An 18,670-nucleotide genomic window follows, 5' to 3' on the forward strand; every position below is an offset into this window, starting at 1 on the left:
TACACACGCACACACACCAACCCCATCAGTCTCATTACACACGCACACACACCAACCCCATTAGTCTCATTACACACGCACACACTCACTCTGGCACACGCACGCACACCAACCCCATTAGTCTCATTACACACGCACACACACCAACCCCATCAGTCTCATTACACACGCACACACACCAACCCCATTAGTCTCATTACACACGCACACCAACCCCATCAGTCTCATTACACACACACACCAACCCCATCAGTCTCATTACACACACACACACCAACCCCATCAGTCTCATTACACACACACACACCAACCCCATCAGTCTCATTACACACACACACACCAACCCCATCAGTCTCATTACACACACACACCAACCCCATCAGTCTCATTACACACGCCACACGCACTCACTCTGGCACACGCACACACACCAACCCCATCAGTCTCATTACACACGCACACACACCAACCCCATTAGTCTCATTACACACGCACGCACTCACTCTGGCACACGCACACACACCAACCCCATCAGTCTCATTACACACGCACGCACGCACTCTGGCACACGCACACACACCAACCCCATCAGTCTCATTACACACGCACGCACTCACTCTGGCACACGCACACACACCAACCCCATCAGTCTCATTACACACGCACGCACTCACTCTGGCACACACACACACACCAACCCCATCAGTCTCATTACACACGCACGCACTCACTCTGGCACACACACACACACCAACCCCATCAGTCTCATTACACACGCACGCACTCACTCTGGCACACGCACACACACCAACCCCATCAGTCTCATTACACACGCACGCACTCACTCTGGCACACGCACACACACCAACCCCATCAGTCTCATTACACACGCACGCACTCACTCTGGCACACGCACACACACCAACCCCATCAGTCTCATTACACACGCACGCACTCACTCTGGCACACGCACACACACCAACCCCATCAGTCTCATTACACACGCACGCACTCACTCTGGCACACGCACACACACCAACCCCATCAGTCTCATTACACACGCACGCACTCACTCTGGCACACGCACACACACCAACCCCATCAGTCTCATTACACACGCACGCACTCACTCTGGCACACGCACACACACCAACCCCATCAGTCTCATTACACACGCACGCACTCACTCTGGCACACACACACACACCAACCCCATCAGTCTCATTACACATGCACGCACTCACTCTGGCACACGCACACACACCAACCCCATCAGTCTCATTACACACGCACACACTCACTCTGGCACACACACACACACCAACCCCATTAGTCTCATTACACACGCACGCACTCACTCTGGCACACGCACACACACCAACCCCATCAGTCTCATTACACACGCACGCACTCACTCTGGCACACACACACACACCAACCCCATCAGTCTCATTACACACGCACGCACTCACTCTGGCACACACACACACACCAACCCCATCAGTCTCATTACACACGCACGCACTCACTCTGGCACACGCACACACACCAACCCCATCAGTCTCATTACACACGCACGCACTCACTCTGGCACACGCACACACACCAACCCCATTAGTCTCATTACACACGCACGCACTCACTCTGGCACACGCACACACACCAACCCCATCAGTCTCATTACACACGCACGCACTCACTCTGGCACACGCACACACACCAACCCCATCAGTCTCATTACACACGCACGCACTCACTCTGGCACACGCACACACACCAACCCCATCAGTCTCATTACACACGCACGCACTCACTCTGGCACACGCACACACACCAACCCCATCAGTCTCATTACACACGCACGCACTCACTCTGGCACACGCACACACACCAACCCCATCAGTCTCATTACACACGCACGCACTCACTCTGGCACACACACACACCAACCCCATCAGTCTCATTACACACGCACGCACTCACTCTGGCACACGCACACACACCAACCCCATCAGTCTCATTACACACGCACGCACTCACTCTGGCACACGCACACACACCAACCCCATCAGTCTCATTACACACGCACGCAATCACTCTGGCACACGCACACACACCAACCCCATCAGTCTCATTACACACAGCTGAAGAAACGTCTGTCTCTCTTTGCGAATCGTCGTCAGAATAATTTTAAAAAGAACAGGTTCACCTCATCGCAACCTCTCACAGCATTCTCCAACAACACAGTATTGGAACCCGGAACACAGAACCATGCCTGATCTGTGGACAAAACAATACTGTGCTCTGCAGAACACAACATACGGCTGGTCTAATTAACTGGTCCAGCTACAGACATGTTTAACCTGAATGACTAATATATCAGCTCATGAAGATATGACAGAGAGGTGACACCATGTGATGATTAGGGAACACGTACAGGCTGTATTAGTAGTACTCTGGGTTGTTATAGAAGAAGAGTTGTTGTTGTTATAGAAGAGGATGTTTGTTTATAGAAGAGGAGTGTTTTGTTATAGAAGAGGAGGTGTTGTTATAGAAGAGGAGGTGTTGTTATAGAAGAGGGGGTGTTGTTATAGAAGAGGAGGTGTTGTTATAGAAGAGGAGTTGTTGTTATAGAAGAGGATGTGTTGTTATATAACAGGGGGCGTTGTTATAGAACAGGGGGTGTTGTTATAGAATAGGGGGTGTTGTTATAGAACAGGGGGTGTTGTAATAGAAAAGGGGTGTTATTATAGAAGAGGGGGTGTTGTTATAGAAGAGGTTGTAATGTTATAGAAAATGAAGTGTTGTTATAGAAGAGGATCTGTTGTTATAGAACAGGGGGTGTTGTAATAGAAAAGGGGGTGTTATTATAGAAGAGGGGGTGTTGTTATAGAAGACGGGGTAATGTTATAGAAGTGGATGTAATGTTATAGAGAATGGAGTGTTGTTATAGAAGAGGATGTGTGGTTATAGAAGAGGATGTGTTGTTATAGAAGAGGATGTGTTGTTATAGAAGAGGATGTGTTTTTATAGAAGAGGCAGTGTTGTTATAGAAGAGGGTAAGTTGTTATAGAAGATGATGTAATGTTATAGAAGATGATGTTTTGTTATAGAAGAGAAGGTAATGTTATAGAAGAGGATGTGTTGTTATAGAAGAGAAGGTAATGTTATAGAAGAGGATGTGTTGTTATAGAAGAGAAGGTAATGTTATAGAAGATGATGTGTTGTTATAGAAGAGAAGGTAATGTTATAGAAGATGATGTGTTGTTATAGAAGATGATGTAATGTTATAGAAGTGGATGTAATGTTATAGAAGATGATGTGTTGTTATAGAAGATGATGTAATGTTATAGAAGTGGATGTAATGTTATAGAGAATGGAGTGTTGTTATAGAAGAGGATGTGTGGTTATAGAAGAGGATGTGTTGTTATAGAAGAGGATGTGTTGTTATAGAAGAGGTTGTGTTGTTATAGAAGAGGATGTGTTTTTATAGAAGAGGCAGTGTTGTTATAGAAGAGGGTAAGTTGTTATAGAAGATGATGTAATGTTATAGAAGATGATGTGTTGTTATAGAAGAGAAGGTAATGTTATAGAAGAGGATGTGTTGTTATAGAAGAGAAGGTAATGCTATAGAAGAGGATGTGTTGTTATAGAAGAGAAGGTAATGTTATACAAGATGATGTGTTGTTATAGAAGAGAAGGTAATGTTATAGAAGAGGAGGTGTTGTTATAGAAGAGGAGGTAATGTTATAGAAGAGGATGTAATGTTATAGAAGAGGATGTAATGTTATAGAAGAGGGGGTGTTGTTATAGAAGAGAATGTAATGTTATAGAAGAGGATGTAATGTTATAGAAGAGGGGGTGTTGTTATAGAAGAGGTTAAGTTGTTATAGAAGATGATGTAATGTTATAGAAGATGATGTGTTGTTATAGAAGAGAAGGTAATGTTATAGAAGAGAATGTGTTGTTATAGAAGATAATGTAATGTTATAGAAGAGGGGGTGTTGTTATAGAAGAGGATGTAATGTTATAGAAGAGGAGGTAATGTTATAGAAGAGGATGTCATGTTATAGAAGAGGATGTCATGTTATAGAAGAGGATGTCTTGTTATAGAAGAGGGGGTGTTGTTATAGAAGAGGAGATAATGTTATAGAAGAGGAGATAATGTTATAGAAGAGGAGATAATGTTATAGAAGAGGGGGTGTTGTAATAGAAGAGGATCTGTTGTTACAGAAGAGAATGTGTTGTTATAGAAGAGGGTGTGTTGTTATAGAAGAGGATGTGTTGTTATAGAAGAGGATGTGTTGTTATAGAAGAGGGGGTGTTGTTATAGAAGAGGAGGTAATGTTATAGAAGAGGAGGTAATGTTATAGAAGAGGGGGTGTTGTTATATAATAGGGTGTGTTGTTATAGAAGAGGATGTAATGTTATAGAAGAGGGTGTGTTGTTATATCAAATCAAATCAAATCAAATCAAATTTTATTTGTCACATACACATGGTTAGCAGATGTTAATGCGAGTGTAGCGAAATGCTTGTGCTTCTAGTTCCGACAATGCAGTAATAACGAGCAAGTAATCTAACTAACAATTCCAAAAAAAACTACTGTCATACACAGTGTAAGGGGATAAAGAATATGTACATAAGGATATATGAATGAGTGATGGTACAGAGCAGCATAGGCAAGATACAGTAGATGATATCGAGTACAGTATATACATATGAGATAAGTATGTAAACCAAGTGGCATAGTTAAAGTGGCTAGTGATACATGTATTACATAAGGATGCAGTCGATGATATAGAGTACAGTATCAACGTATGCATATGAGATGAACAATGTAGGGTAAGTAACATTATATAAGGTAGCATTGTTTAAAGTGGCTAGTGATATATTTACATCATTTCCCATCAATTCCCATGATTAAAGTGGCTGGAGTAGAGTCAGTGTCATTGACAGTGTGTTGGCAGTAGCCACTCAATGTTAGTGGTGGCTGTTTAACAGTCTGATGGCCTTGAGATAGAAGCTGTTTTTCAGTCTCTCGGTCCCAGCTTTGATGCACCTGTACTGACCTCGCCTTCTGGATGGCAGCGGGGTGAACAGGCAGTGGCTCGGGTGGTTGATGTCCTTGATGATCTTTATGGCCTTCCTGTAGCATCGGGTGGTGTAGGTGTCCTGGAGGGCAGGTAGTTTGCCCCGGTGATGCGTTGTGCAGACCTCACTACCCTCTGGAGAGCCTTACGGTTGAGGGCGGTGCAGTTGCCATACCAGGCGGTGATACAGCCCGCCAGGATGCTCTCGATTGTGCATCTGTAGAAGTTTGTGAGTGCTTTTGGTGACAAGCCGAATTTCTTCAGCCTCCTGAGGTTGAAGAGGCGCTGCTGCGCCTTCCTCACGATGCTGTCTGTGTGAGTGGACCAATTCAGTTTGTCTGTGATGTGTATGCCGAGGAACTTAAAACTTGCTACCCTCTCCACTACTGTTCCATCGATGTGGATGGGGGTGTTCCCTCTGCTGTTTCCTGAAGTCCACAATCATCTCCTTAGTTTTGTTGACGTTGAGTGTGAGGTTATTTTCCTGACACCACACTCCGAGGGCCCTCACCTCCTCCCTGTAGGCCGTCTCGTCGTTGTTGGTAATCAAGCCTACCACTGTTGTGTCGTCCGCAAACTTGATGATTGAGTTGGAGGCGTGCATGGCCACGCAGTCGTGGGTGAACAGGGAGTACAGGAGAGGGCTCAGAACGCACCCTTGTGGGGCCCCAGTGTTGAGGATCAGCGGGGAGGAGGTGTTGTTGCCTACCCTCACCACCTGGGGGCGGCCCGTCAGGAAGTCCAGTACCCAGTTGCACAGGGCGGGGTCGAGACCCAGGGTCTCGAGCTTGATGACGAGCTTGAGGGTACTATGGTGTTGAATGCCGAGCTGTAGTCGATGAACAGCATTCTCACATAGGTATTCCTCTTGTCCAGATGGGTTAGGGCAGTGTGCAGTGTGGTTGAGATTGCATCGTCTGTGGACCTATTTGGGCGGTAAGCAAATTGGAGTGGGTCAAGGGTGTCAGGTAGGGTGGAGGTGATATGGTCCTTGACTAGTCTCTCAAAGCACTTCATGATGACGGATGTGAGTGCTACGGGCGGTAGTCGTTTAGCTCAGTTACCTTAGCTTTCTTGGGAACAGGAACAATGGTGGCCCTCTTGAAGCATGTGGGAACTGCAGACTGGTATAGGGATTGATTGAATATGTCCGTAAACACACCGGCCAGCTGGTCTGCGCATGCTCTGAGGGCGCGGCTGGGGATGCCGTCTGGGCCTGCAGCCTTGCGAGGGTTAACACGTTTAAATGTCTTACTCACTTCGGCTGCAGTGAAGGAGAGACCGCATGTTTCCGTTGCAGGCCGTGTCAGTGGCACTGTATTGTCCTCAAAGCGGGCAAAAAAGTTATTTAGTCTGCCTGGGAGCAAGACATCCTGGTCCGTGACTGTCATAGTTGTTATAGAAGAGGATGTGTTGTTATAGAAGAGGATGTGTTGTTATAGAAGAGGGTGTAATGTTATAGAATAGGGTGTGTTGTTATAGAAGAGGATGTAATGTTATAGAAGAGGAGGGTGTTGTTATAGAAGAGGAGGTAATGTTATAGAAGATGATGTAATGTTATAGAAGAGGAGGTAATGTTATAGAAGAGGATGTGTTGTTATAGAATATGATGTAATGTTATAGAAGATGATGTGTTGTTATAGAAGAGAATGTAATGTTATAGAAGAGGGGGTGTTGTTATAGAAGGGGTGGTAATGTTATAGAAGAGGGTGTGTTGTTATAGAACAGGGGGTGATGTTATAGAAGAGGGGGTGTTGTTATAGAAGAGGATGTGCTGTTATAGAAGAGAAGGTAATGTTATAGAAGAGGATGTGTTGTTATAGAAGAGAAGGTAATGTTATAGAAGATTATGTGTTGTTATAGAAGAGAAGGTAATGTTATAGAAGATGATGTGTTGTTATAGAAGATGATGTAATGTTATAGAAGTGGATGTAATGTTATAGAGGATGATGTGTTGTTATAGAAGATGATGTAATGTTATAGAAGTGGATGTAATGTTATAGAGAATGGAGTGTTGTTATAGAAGAGGATGTGTGGTTATAGAAGAGGATGTGTTGTTATAGAAGAGGATGTGTTGTTATAGAAGAGGTTGTGTTGTTATAGAAGAGGATGTGTTTTTATAGAAGAGGCAGTGTTGTTATAGAAGAGGGTAAGTTGTTATAGAAGATGATGTAATGTTATAGAAGATGATGTGTTGTTATAGAAGAGAAGGTAATGTTATAGAAGAGGATGTGTTGTTATAGAAGAGAAGGTAATGTTATAGAAGAGGGTAAGTTGTTATAGAAGAGGAGGTAATGTTATAGAAGAGGATGTGTTGTTATAGAAGAGAAGGTAATGTTATAGAAGAGGATGTGTTGTTATAGAAGAGAAGGTAATGTTATAGAAGAGGGGGTGTTGTTATAGAAGAGGAGGTAATGTTATAGAAGAGGATGTAATGTTATAGAAGAGGATGTAATGTTATAGAAGAGGGGGTGTTGTTATAGAAGAGAATGTAATGTTATAGAAGAGGATGTAATGTTATAGAAGAGGGGGTGTTGTTATAGAAGAGGTTAAGTTGTTATAGAAGATGATGTAATGTTATAGAAGATGATGTGTTGTTATAGAAGAGAAGGTAATGTTATAGAAGAGAATATGTTGTTATAGAAGATAATGTAATGTTATAGAAGATGATGTGTTGTTATAGAAGATAATGTAATGTTATAGAAAGGGGTGTTGTTATAGAAGAGGATGTAATGTTATAGAAGAGGAGGTAATGTGATAGAAGAGGATGTCATGTTATAGAAGAGGAGGTAATGTTATAGAAGAGGATGTCATGTTATAGAAGAGGGGGTGTTGTTATAGAAGAGGAGATAATGTTATAGAAGAGGAGATAATGTTATAGAAGAGGATGTGTTGTTATAGAAGAGGGGGTGTTGTAATAGAAGAGGATCTGTTGTTACAGAAGAGGATGTGTTGTTATAGAAGAGGGTGTGTTGTTATAGAAGAGGATGTGTTGTTATAGAAGAGGATGTGTTGTTATAGAAGAGGGGGTGTTGTTATAGAAGAGGAGGTAATGTTATAGAAGAGGAGGTAATGTTATAGAAGAGGGGTGTTGTTATAGAATAGGGTGTGTTGTTATAGAAGAGGATGTAATGTTATAGAAGAGGGTGTGTTGTTATAGAAGAGGAGGTAATGTTATAGAAGAGGATGTAATGTTATAGAAGAGGATGTAATGTTATAGAAGAGGGGGTGTTGTTATAGAAGAGAATGTAATGTTATAGAAGAGGATGTAATGTTATAGAAGAGGGGGTGTTGTTATAGAAGAGGTTAAGTTGTTATAGAAGATGATGTAATGTTATAGAAGATGATGTGTTGTTATAGAAGAGAAGGTAATGTTATAGAAGAGAATATGTTGTTATAGAAGATAATGTAATGTTATAGAAGATGATGTGTTGTTATAGAAGATAATGTAATGTTATAGAAGAGGGGGTGTTGTTATAGAAGAGGAGGTAATGTTATAGAAGAGGGGGTGTTGTTATAGAAGAGGATGTAATGTTATAGAAGAGGAGGTAATGTGATAGAAGAGGATGTCATGTTATAGAAGAGGAGGTAATGTTATAGAAGAGGAGATAATGTTATAGAAGAGGAGATAATGTTATAGAAGAGGATGTGTTGTTATAGAAGAGGGGTGTTGTAATAGAAGAGGATCTGTTGTTACAGAAGAGGATGTGTTGTTATAGAAGAGGGTGTGTTGTTATAGAAGAGGATGTGTTGTTATAGAAGAGGATGTGTTGTTATAGAAGAGGGGGTGTTGTTATAGAAGAGGAGGTAATGTTATAGAAGAGGAGGTAATGTTATAGAAGAGGGGGTGTTGTTATAGAATAGGGTGTGTTGTTATAGAAGAGGATGTAATGTTATAGAAGAGGGTGTGTTGTTATAGAAGAGGATGTGTTGTTATAGAAGAGGATGTGTTGTTATAGAAGAGGGTGTAATGTTATAGAATAGGGTGTGTTGTTATAGAAGAGGATGTAATGTTATAGAAGAGGGTGTATTGTTATAGAAGAGGAGGTAATGTTATAGAAGATGATGTAATGTTATAGAAGAGGAGGTAATGTTATAGAAGAGGATGTGTTGTTATAGAAGAGAATGTAATGTTATAGAAGAGGGGGTGTTGTTATAGAAGAGGTGGTAATGTTATAGAAGAGGGTGTGTTGTTATAGAACAGGGGGTGATGTTATAGAAGAGGGGGTGTTGTTATAGAAGAGGATGTGTTGTTATAGAAGAGGGGGTGTTGTTATAGAAAGGGGGTGATGTTATAGAACAGGGGGTGTTGTTATAGAACAGGGGAGTTGTTATAGAAAAGGGGTGTTATTATAGAAGAGGGGGTGTTGTTATAGAAAAGGGGTATTTTTATAGAAGAGGGAGTGTTGTCATAGAAGAGGGGGTGTTGTTATAGAAATGTTGTTATAGAAGAGGGGTGTTGTTGATTATTGAAGAGGGGATGTTGTCATAGAAAGGGGGTGTTGTTATAGAAGAGAAATGTTGTTATAGAAGAGGGGTGTTGTTGATTATTGAAGAGGGGATGTTGTTATAGAAGAGGGAGTGTTGTCATAGAAGAGGGGGTGTTGTTATAGAAGAGGGGGTGTCGTTATAGAAGAGGGGGTGTCGTTATAGAAGAGGGAGTGTTGTCATAGAAGAGGGGGTGTCGTTATAGAAGAGGAAATGTTGTTATAGAAGAGAGGGTGTTGTTGATTATTGAAGAGGGGATGTTGTTATAGAAGATGGGTGTTGTTGTTGTTGTGTTGTTATTGTGTTCTTAATGAATGTTCAGCATGGCTCAGGTGAAGGCTACACACAGTTAGTGGAAGGGTTGATTTCACTTGAGAATATAAAGATGACAAAGCTGCTGTGATATAATCGACGTTCATAACCTTTATTCATCATTTATTCATCATTTGACTGTTTGATTGCATTCCTTAGTGCTTGATCAGGTTATTGACCTGTTTCTGTACATTTTGGGGACTTATTCACTCCTATTCCCAATGTCTAAATTGATTACAAACTGCTCTGCATACATTTTTTGGGTGTTTCTCTTGGTGTCCTGTGTTGATGCCCAATGCATTTCAATATGTTTGACTCAGATCGTGAACTTTGTGAGAGCAGTGAAATTTGTGTTTTTAATTAAGCTAAAGTACAGGAAATATTCATTTTGAGATGTGATTGATCCGTTTCTGCACCAAAGGCAAAATTAAATCAACAGACATCTTTTAATCCATAACATTGACTTTAGAGGAGTTTTAAAGTGTGTTTTACTGGGGAGAATGGCTTATCCTGAGGAGAGAGAGAGATTTCAGTCCAAGCTGGCAGTCAAAAGACAACTCTCTGTAGAAAAGAAACATTATCCACACACACACACACACACACACACACACACATACATACATACACGCACACACTCACAAACACCATGGTTTTGAGGTTGTATCATTAAACATTCATACCTCTATCATTTCCATATCCCGAGTCTCATACTTTAAAGAAAAAGATTATCAACATATTGTGTGTGTGTGTGTGTGTCTATATGCGTGTGTGTGTGTGTGTGTATGTGTGTGTGCGTGTGTGTGTCTATATGCGTGTGTGTGTGTATGCGTGCGTGTGTGCGTGTGTGTGTGGTGTGTGCGTGCGTGCGTGTGTGTGGACTGCCAAACCCATGGAAAAGTGGGACAGACATAATGAATCAAATTGACTGGGGACACAGAGAAAGGGGTTCAGTAAAAGAGGCCATCTTCACAGATGCTGTATGAAGTGGGGAATAAATTAAACATTACAATAGAAAATGGATAAAACAAGAAAAGAACCACAAAAAGAGCATCTGGAAGATGCTAACATCCCCCCTGCTAGCTTGAATACACTCCCCGTTGTATCCGCCAAAAAGCTTTCAGAACACACCCACTGAAGGAAACACAAACGTCATATTGAATGAATGTAAGGTATAGAGGCAACGGTTTCAGAGCACTCCAGAAATGGATCCTGATGGCTGAGAGGGAGATACAGTGATAGTGTCATGTGTTGATAGAGATAAATCCCATCGAAGTCAGGGAAATCCTCTGGACCTATACTTACATATACAGTGTCTTAATCAAAAACAGGTTGCATCCTTTTCTGTGTGAGGGCTAAGAGATTTTGACAGCATCGGGATAGCTTATAGACCGCATGATCTAGGTAGGTATTTTTCATACGGCTTTTTGTGGATGTCTATTCCAAGCTCATCTATATCCAGCTCAATACAATACACTTCAACTGTATAATTGCTTTGGAACACATTGTTGGGGAGTTCCGGTGCTGTGGTCACTGGTAGTGAGGGGGAAGTGGTGGGGGTTGTGTGTGTGTTTCAGTGGAGTTGAGCAGAGATTTTGGTTGATCTCCCACTCTCAGCACTGGTGATTTATTCAATAGTAGCCTGCGCTCCGGAGCTAAGAGGGTTACGGATGAGGAGAAGGGTACTATTAGGTTAAGTACCTTGGAAAAATCAGAGCCATAATTGCACCAACCATGGGCTATTATACCCATTGGTGGCCTCACTTTCCCAAAGTCATATAGAGATAATTTAGTGCCAGGGAGAGATATGTATCAAATGGGTTGAATAATGTGTAAGTGTGGGATTTCACTGATGGTGACCAGTCCTTGTGTGCACTTCAATTTCCACCACTCTCTCAATTGTTCCAAAGGGATAATAGGACTCCTGCTCCAGAAGAGCTCTATTCTCTTATAAAGTCATTATCCCATGGATGGAGAAACCCAGGCCTTTGCTACGTTTGACTTTGATCTGGGTAGGACTTAACTGGTCTTCTCACAAAATGGTCTATACCGTCCGACCACAAGCATCTTGGGACACATCTGAAGTTGATGTAGCCGATCTGCCGACTTCTGTCTGTAGCGTTCCGGCAGTTTGGGTGACACACTAATACGACGAGCCTCACACGAACACATACGTGCCAGGTTCCTTTGAACCTAGGACGCCCACTGGCTTCACAAGACTTCTTCTGAAGGTCCCCCGGTATAATTCTAAATAATAAACTGAAGTATATACAGAGACTGTTTAGTGCCAAAATAAGTTATGAAATACATGTAAAAAAAAAAAAAAAAAAAAAAAAAGTTTTTAAAATGTTTCCTGATCTTTCAGATAAACTTCTTTTAGATGTGATTTTGGGACCATCTGTTTTTCGATGTAGTGAATCTGTTAATTAATGTGTTTGTATTGGCTAAAAGCAGTAAGGCCAAAGAATGAAAATAAATACTTCAAGGGTTCTTAAAATTCTAAATCAAATAGCTAAATTATCCTTTGTATGGCCTTTTTAAAACAATTCTACATAGCTAGTAGAACCCCCCCCCCACACACACACACACACAATCCATGTTTCTCACCATATCACTCTAGTGAACAAGAAAAATGTCAAAATAATTTACAAAGTAATAAGAAAGTATTGGGGGGCTTTTGACCTTGTGTTAATAAAAATGATCTAATTTTGCTGAGAGAAACCTCTTGGCCCTGGCCGATGAACGCCTCACGCCTCCACCGCCCCTCGCACCGCGGCGAATCAACCAAGAAATGATTACTGCAGCTTCATCAGCGTAACAAACCTTGCACATCATCACTTCCATCCGCTCTCCACGGACTCCTTTAGCACACAGGCATAATTAAGACAGATCAACAACTGCAATAGCACATGCTCACCCTTCTCTGACTGTGTGGGTGTGGCCAGTCTAATTGAGAGGCAGTTTGAGGCAACATCCAGTTCATTTCTTATCTCCAAAGTGTGTGTGTGACTCATCTCTGTGGCCACCATGTTCCCCAGTCACACCATCAGAGCTTCCTTCACAGCTCTGGAAAGTACGGGTTGATAATTTATGTGATCAACACACATATTCATGCACACACACACACAAACACACACAGATGACACAAGCTGTGAAGTGAGCGGGGTGTCAAGTTGAAGAGCTAGATTGAGTTGAATAGAGCAAGGTGTCAATAAACATGTCAACGGCGAGTCATATGAAAGGCTCAATCAGTCCCTAAAATACAACATAATAACTTCAACAGATTCTATATGACTCGCTCTCACACACATCTATGCATACACACACTCACGTTTATGCTACCTACTGGGGCTGCTGGTTGAAGCACCACATTCTGAGGACACCACTTCCCTGACAGCCTAGAGACAAGCTGAAAACATCAACAAAAAAATCTATAATAAATACATAACTTCAGATGTAATTAATTCATTTAAATAAGGGTAGATTGCATTGTGGGGACTGGAATGTGATCCATTTTGGGATGCAAGAAGAAACTCCTTATATGGGCATCAAACAGGAAGTCCCATCTGGGGACCAAGTTCCGACCAACTAGTGCCATCTGGGGACTAACTAGTGTAGGCCATTTTTTAGGGCCATAAGGGGAATATGGATTCTAGAATGCTGTAAAAGTTCGTAATGATAGTTAAAGCTCCTGAGTTATATTGGGTCATATCAAATAAGGAAACATACATTTTCATAATATGATTTTAAGTATGTATTTATCCAGCTCAACTTTAAGATACAATCTGAAGAAAGGTACTTAAAAAGCCAGCAAGACACTCAGAAAGCTATGGACACACCCAGACCAAGTCAGTTCAGTGCTCTGAGTTTTGTAAATCTGCAGCCACTAAACTACACCAAAACCAGCAGAGAGGTCAACCACCTGATCCAGACAGCCATGAAGGTAATCAGGACGAGTCAGCACCCATCCCTTCAGATTGTCTATGAACAGACAATCGGAGACATTCCAGTCATAATTTTTTCGGGGTCAGACCGCGATCTGGTCCCCTCCCCACAGAAGAAGTGCCCTTGGCAACATGTGGTCTTGTCAAGGGAACCTCCTCTGCGGGGAGGGGGCAATAAGCAGACCAGATCGCGGCCCCTCACGTAGAGACCTTTTTTTTCAATGGTAAACAGCGTGAGTGAAGCATCTTTGTTATCCATAATCTGGCCAATAAAACATCCCAGACCCCTCCCATATACTCCACCCAGAATTCCAGCCTCTCTCCTCAGGCAAAGACTATACAGTTTTGTCTGAATGATAACGGCACTTTCACAGCGATATCTAGATTAAGACCCATAATTCCCTAATTAGTATTTGATTGTAAGCAGTCAAATCCATGTGGACATGAAGATGTACGCTTAAATTGGTCAATCTCGGAAGTCTAGATATTATTAGCTAGGTACATCATCTAGGGAATGCAAACAAATACTGCCTTCAAGTTGTCCGTGCACAATTCAAAGTTGTTTTAATTTGGCAACAATTTGTTGATGAAAGTTGATTTAATGAACTTTCTGGTGGTCCAATATGGTGCGACAGCTTGCCTGCCTGTCATCCTTCTGCATGTCAGTCGGTCTAGCTGATTCTTCTCAATGCTTTATGCTGACCAGTGTTTCTTATAGAGTGCCTTCTTGTTATGCTATTCATGTACTCTGGAAGATAGAACTCTGTGAAACCTTGCACATAACTGCAGTAGTGAATAACACATGGTAAGGTTAAAAGAAAGCCATCATGTTTATTTGTACAACCGTTAACTAATCCCAACACTGCCTAGGATCAACCACCCGTAACAAAAAACAACAAACATATTTGATAAGCAAACATACTGCAAATCATGAACTGTTAAATTATTGGGGTAATTATGTGAATATTTAACATTGTAAGTATTATCCTATTTCGTTTTGATTACAACTAGGGAGGAGGCACTGCATTTCAGACAGGCAGAGGGACAGACAGACAAAGAGACAGGCAGGCAGGCAGAGGGACAGACAGACAGACAGGCAGAGGACCAGATAGACAGGCAGGTAGGCAGATGTACAGACAGAGGTGCAGACCAACAGACAGATATGCAGACCGACAGACAGGCAGGCAGGCAGGCACACACAGAGGCACACACAGGCAGGCGGAATGACAGACAGACAGGCAAGCATATAGACATGCAGGCAAGAACGCATACACACACTTAGAAATAAGGTTCCCTGGAGTAGAACAAGATCAAAATACATGTAATGTACCTTGAAAGGCCTTAATGTATTGTGTGTCATTTACTGTCAAATAGATTAATTATAATATATGCCTAGAATCTCACTTGGTGAAGGCCAAAGGACTGAATTCAACAAACATGTCTCTGTTGCCAAGAAATACAGTCATGAGAGGTAACTTTACACATTCACTAGAAAAGGTAACCTGGGAAATTATATTAGAAGTGTGACATAGTGAAGGCAAGGCTTTCAGATAGTTATTTTGGCCACCCATGAGTGGAAGTGTTGTACCAGTTTAAGTGTTCGATGGTAGAGGTACCTTTATGCCACTAACTAGTAGGAGTGTAATGGTACATGTATTCTTACTGAACTGTTCAGTTCAGGAGCCTCGATTTGGTCCCCAATGTGAACCTGAATGAATATATAAAAAGAAAAACCTATGCCTCTTGAGGAAATCTAAGCTGAAAACTGGCTATTTTAATTATGTTTAATTAAACAGCTAGAGCCAATGCACATGTTGTAATCAACATTTTATCTTAATTTGAGCATTTCAAACTCTCTTTTTGTGAGGCGCAGCCAGGAACTAGTTCTGTACGATGGCAAGTGGTGGGTCCGTAAACCAGAATTTAATCCTCCATCATCGTTTAAATCTCCAGTTTGGGAACGTTTTTGGCTTCCCAGTAGATTACAACGGCGATGGACAGAGAGTTGTGGATAAAACATTACCAGTATGTTACCAAATCAAATCAAATCAAATTTTATTTGTCACATACACATGGTTAGCAGATGTTAATGCGAGTGTAGCGAAATGCTTGTGCTTCTAGTTCCGACAATGCAGTAATAACCAACAAGTAATCTAACTAACAATTCCAAAACTACTGTCTTATACACAGTGTAAGGGGATAAAGAATATGTACATAAGGATATATGAATGAGTGATGGTACAGAGCAGCATAGGCAAGATACAGTAGCTGATATCGAGTACAGTATATACATATGAGATGAGTATGTAAACAAAGTGGCATAGTTAAAGTGGCTAGTGATACATGTATTACATAAGGATGCAGTCGATGATATAGAGTACAGTATATTCGTATGCATATGAGATGAATAATGTAGGGTAAGTAACATTATATAAGGTAGCATTGTTTATATATTTACATCATTCCCCATCAATTCCCATTATTAAAGTGGCTGGAGTTGAGTCAGTGTCATTGTCAGTGTGTTGGCAGCAGCCACTCAATGTTAGTGATGGCTGTTTAACAGTCTGATGGCCTTGAGATAGAAGCTGTTTTTCAGTCTCTCGGTCCCAGCTTTGATGCACCTGTACTGACCTCGCCTTCTGGATGACAGCGGGGTGAACAGGCAGTGGCTCGGGTGGTTGATGTCCTTGATGATCTTTATGGCCTTCCTGTAGCATCGGGTGGTGTAGGTGTCCTGGAGGGCAGGTAGTTTGCCCCGGTGATGCGTTGTGCAGACCTCACTACCCTCTGGAGAGCCTTACGGTTGAGGGCGGTGCAGTTGCCATACCAGGCGGTGATACAGCCCGCCAGGATGCTCTCGATTGTGCATCTGTAGAAGTTTGTGAGTGCTTTTGGTGACAAGCCGAATTTCTTCAGCCTCCTGAGGTTGAAGAGGCGCTGCTGCGCCTTCCTCACGATGCTGTCTGTGTGAGTGGACCAATTCAGTTTGTCTGTGATGTGTATGCCGAGGAACTTAAAACTTGCTACCCTCTCCACTACTGTTCCATCGATGTGGATGGGGGTGTTCCCTCTGCTGTTTCCTGAAGTCCACAATCATCTCCTTAGTTTTGTTGACGTTGAGTGTGAGGTTATTTTCCTGACACCACACTCCGAGGGCCCTCACCTCCTCCCTGTAGGCCGTCTCGTCGTTGTTGGTAATCAAGCCTACCACTGTTGTGTCGTCCGCAAACTTGATGATTGAGTTGGAGGCGTGCGTGGCCACGCAGTCGTGGGTGAACAGGGAGTACAGGAGAGGGCTCAGAACGCACCCTTGTGGGGCCCCAGTGTTGAGGATCAGCCGGAAGGAGATGTTGTTGCCTACCCTCACCACCTGGGGGCGGCCCGTCAGGAAGTCCAGTACCCAGTTGCACAGGGCGGGGTCGAGACCCAGGGTCTCGAGCTTGATGACGAGCTTGGAGGGTACTATGGTGTTGAATGCCGAGCTGTAGTCGATGAACAGCATTCTCACATAGGTATTCCTCTTGTCCAGATGGGTTAGGGCAGTGTGCAGTGTGGTTGAGATTGCATCGTCTGTGGACCTATTTGGGCGGTAAGCAAATTGGAGTGGGTCTAGGGTGTCAGGTAGGGTGGAGGTGATATGGTCCTTGACTAGTCTCTCAAAGCACTTCATGATGACGGATGTGAGTGCTACGGGGCGGTAGTCGTTTAGCTCAATTACCTTAGCTTTCTTGGGAACAGGAACAATGGTGGCCCTCTTGAAGCATGTGGGAACAGCAGAGTGGTATAGGGATTGATTGAATATGTCCGTAAACACACCGGCCAGCTGGTCTGCGCATGCTCTGAGGGCGCGGCTGGGGATGCCGTCTGGGCCTGCAGCCTTGCAAGGGTTAACACGTTTAAATGTCCGTGTCAGGCCGTGTCAGTGGCACTGTATTGTCCTCAAAGCGGGCAAAAAGTTATTTAGTCTGCCTGGGAGCAAGACATCCTGGTCCGTGACTGGGCTGGATTTCTTCCTGTAGTCCGTGATTGACTGTAGACCCTGCCACATGCCTCTTGTGTCTGAGCCGTTGAATTGAGATTCTACTTTGTCTCTGTACTGACGCTTAGCTTGTTTGATAGCCTTGCGGAGGGAATAGCTGCACTGTTTGTATTCAGTCATGTTACCAGACACCTTGCCCTGATTAAAAGCAGTGGTTCGCGCTTTCAGTTTCACACGAATGCTGCCATCAATCCACGGTTTCTGGTTAAGGAATGTTTTAATCGTTGCTATGGGAACAACATCTTCAACGCACGTTCTAATGAACTCGTACACCGAATCAGCGTATTCGTCAATATTGTATATTGTACCATGCTCAACGAGAATAGTCTACCAGGTGCCAACACCTCAAATATGTTAACACATTTACGCCGACATCACGCCAGTATACCAGAGCACGACGTAAACGCAAAGAAATATCAACACATTGTCTCCCCCTCTGCATTCAAGTATTCTTTGGCAGCCGATTCTGACCGGGCCAAAGAAATGACAGGAGTAATAGGTAGGCTGTTTATATTTGTTGCATTCTTTGGTTTATAGCCGCGGATATGTGCCCATTGACAGCGGTTGAGAATGAGCCATGTTAGGAGCTTCCTTCTTGCACCCATTTCAGCAAACCTGTAGTATCCACTCTAAATTAGCAAGCCAAATCTGAAGTTTTTAAATGACTTACAGCCCATCACATTGTCCCAGAGGGTTACAGACACACCATTTTTATGAGAGTCACAAGTACGTATCTGGCACTGAAGGAGGCAGTGTCATGGTGCGTTCGTAACCAAGTGGGAACTTACCACATACGACT

This window comes from Oncorhynchus tshawytscha, linkage group LG21, assembly GCF_018296145.1.
Source record: "Oncorhynchus tshawytscha isolate Ot180627B linkage group LG21, Otsh_v2.0, whole genome shotgun sequence".
Taxonomy (NCBI): domain Eukaryota; kingdom Metazoa; phylum Chordata; class Actinopteri; order Salmoniformes; family Salmonidae; genus Oncorhynchus; species Oncorhynchus tshawytscha.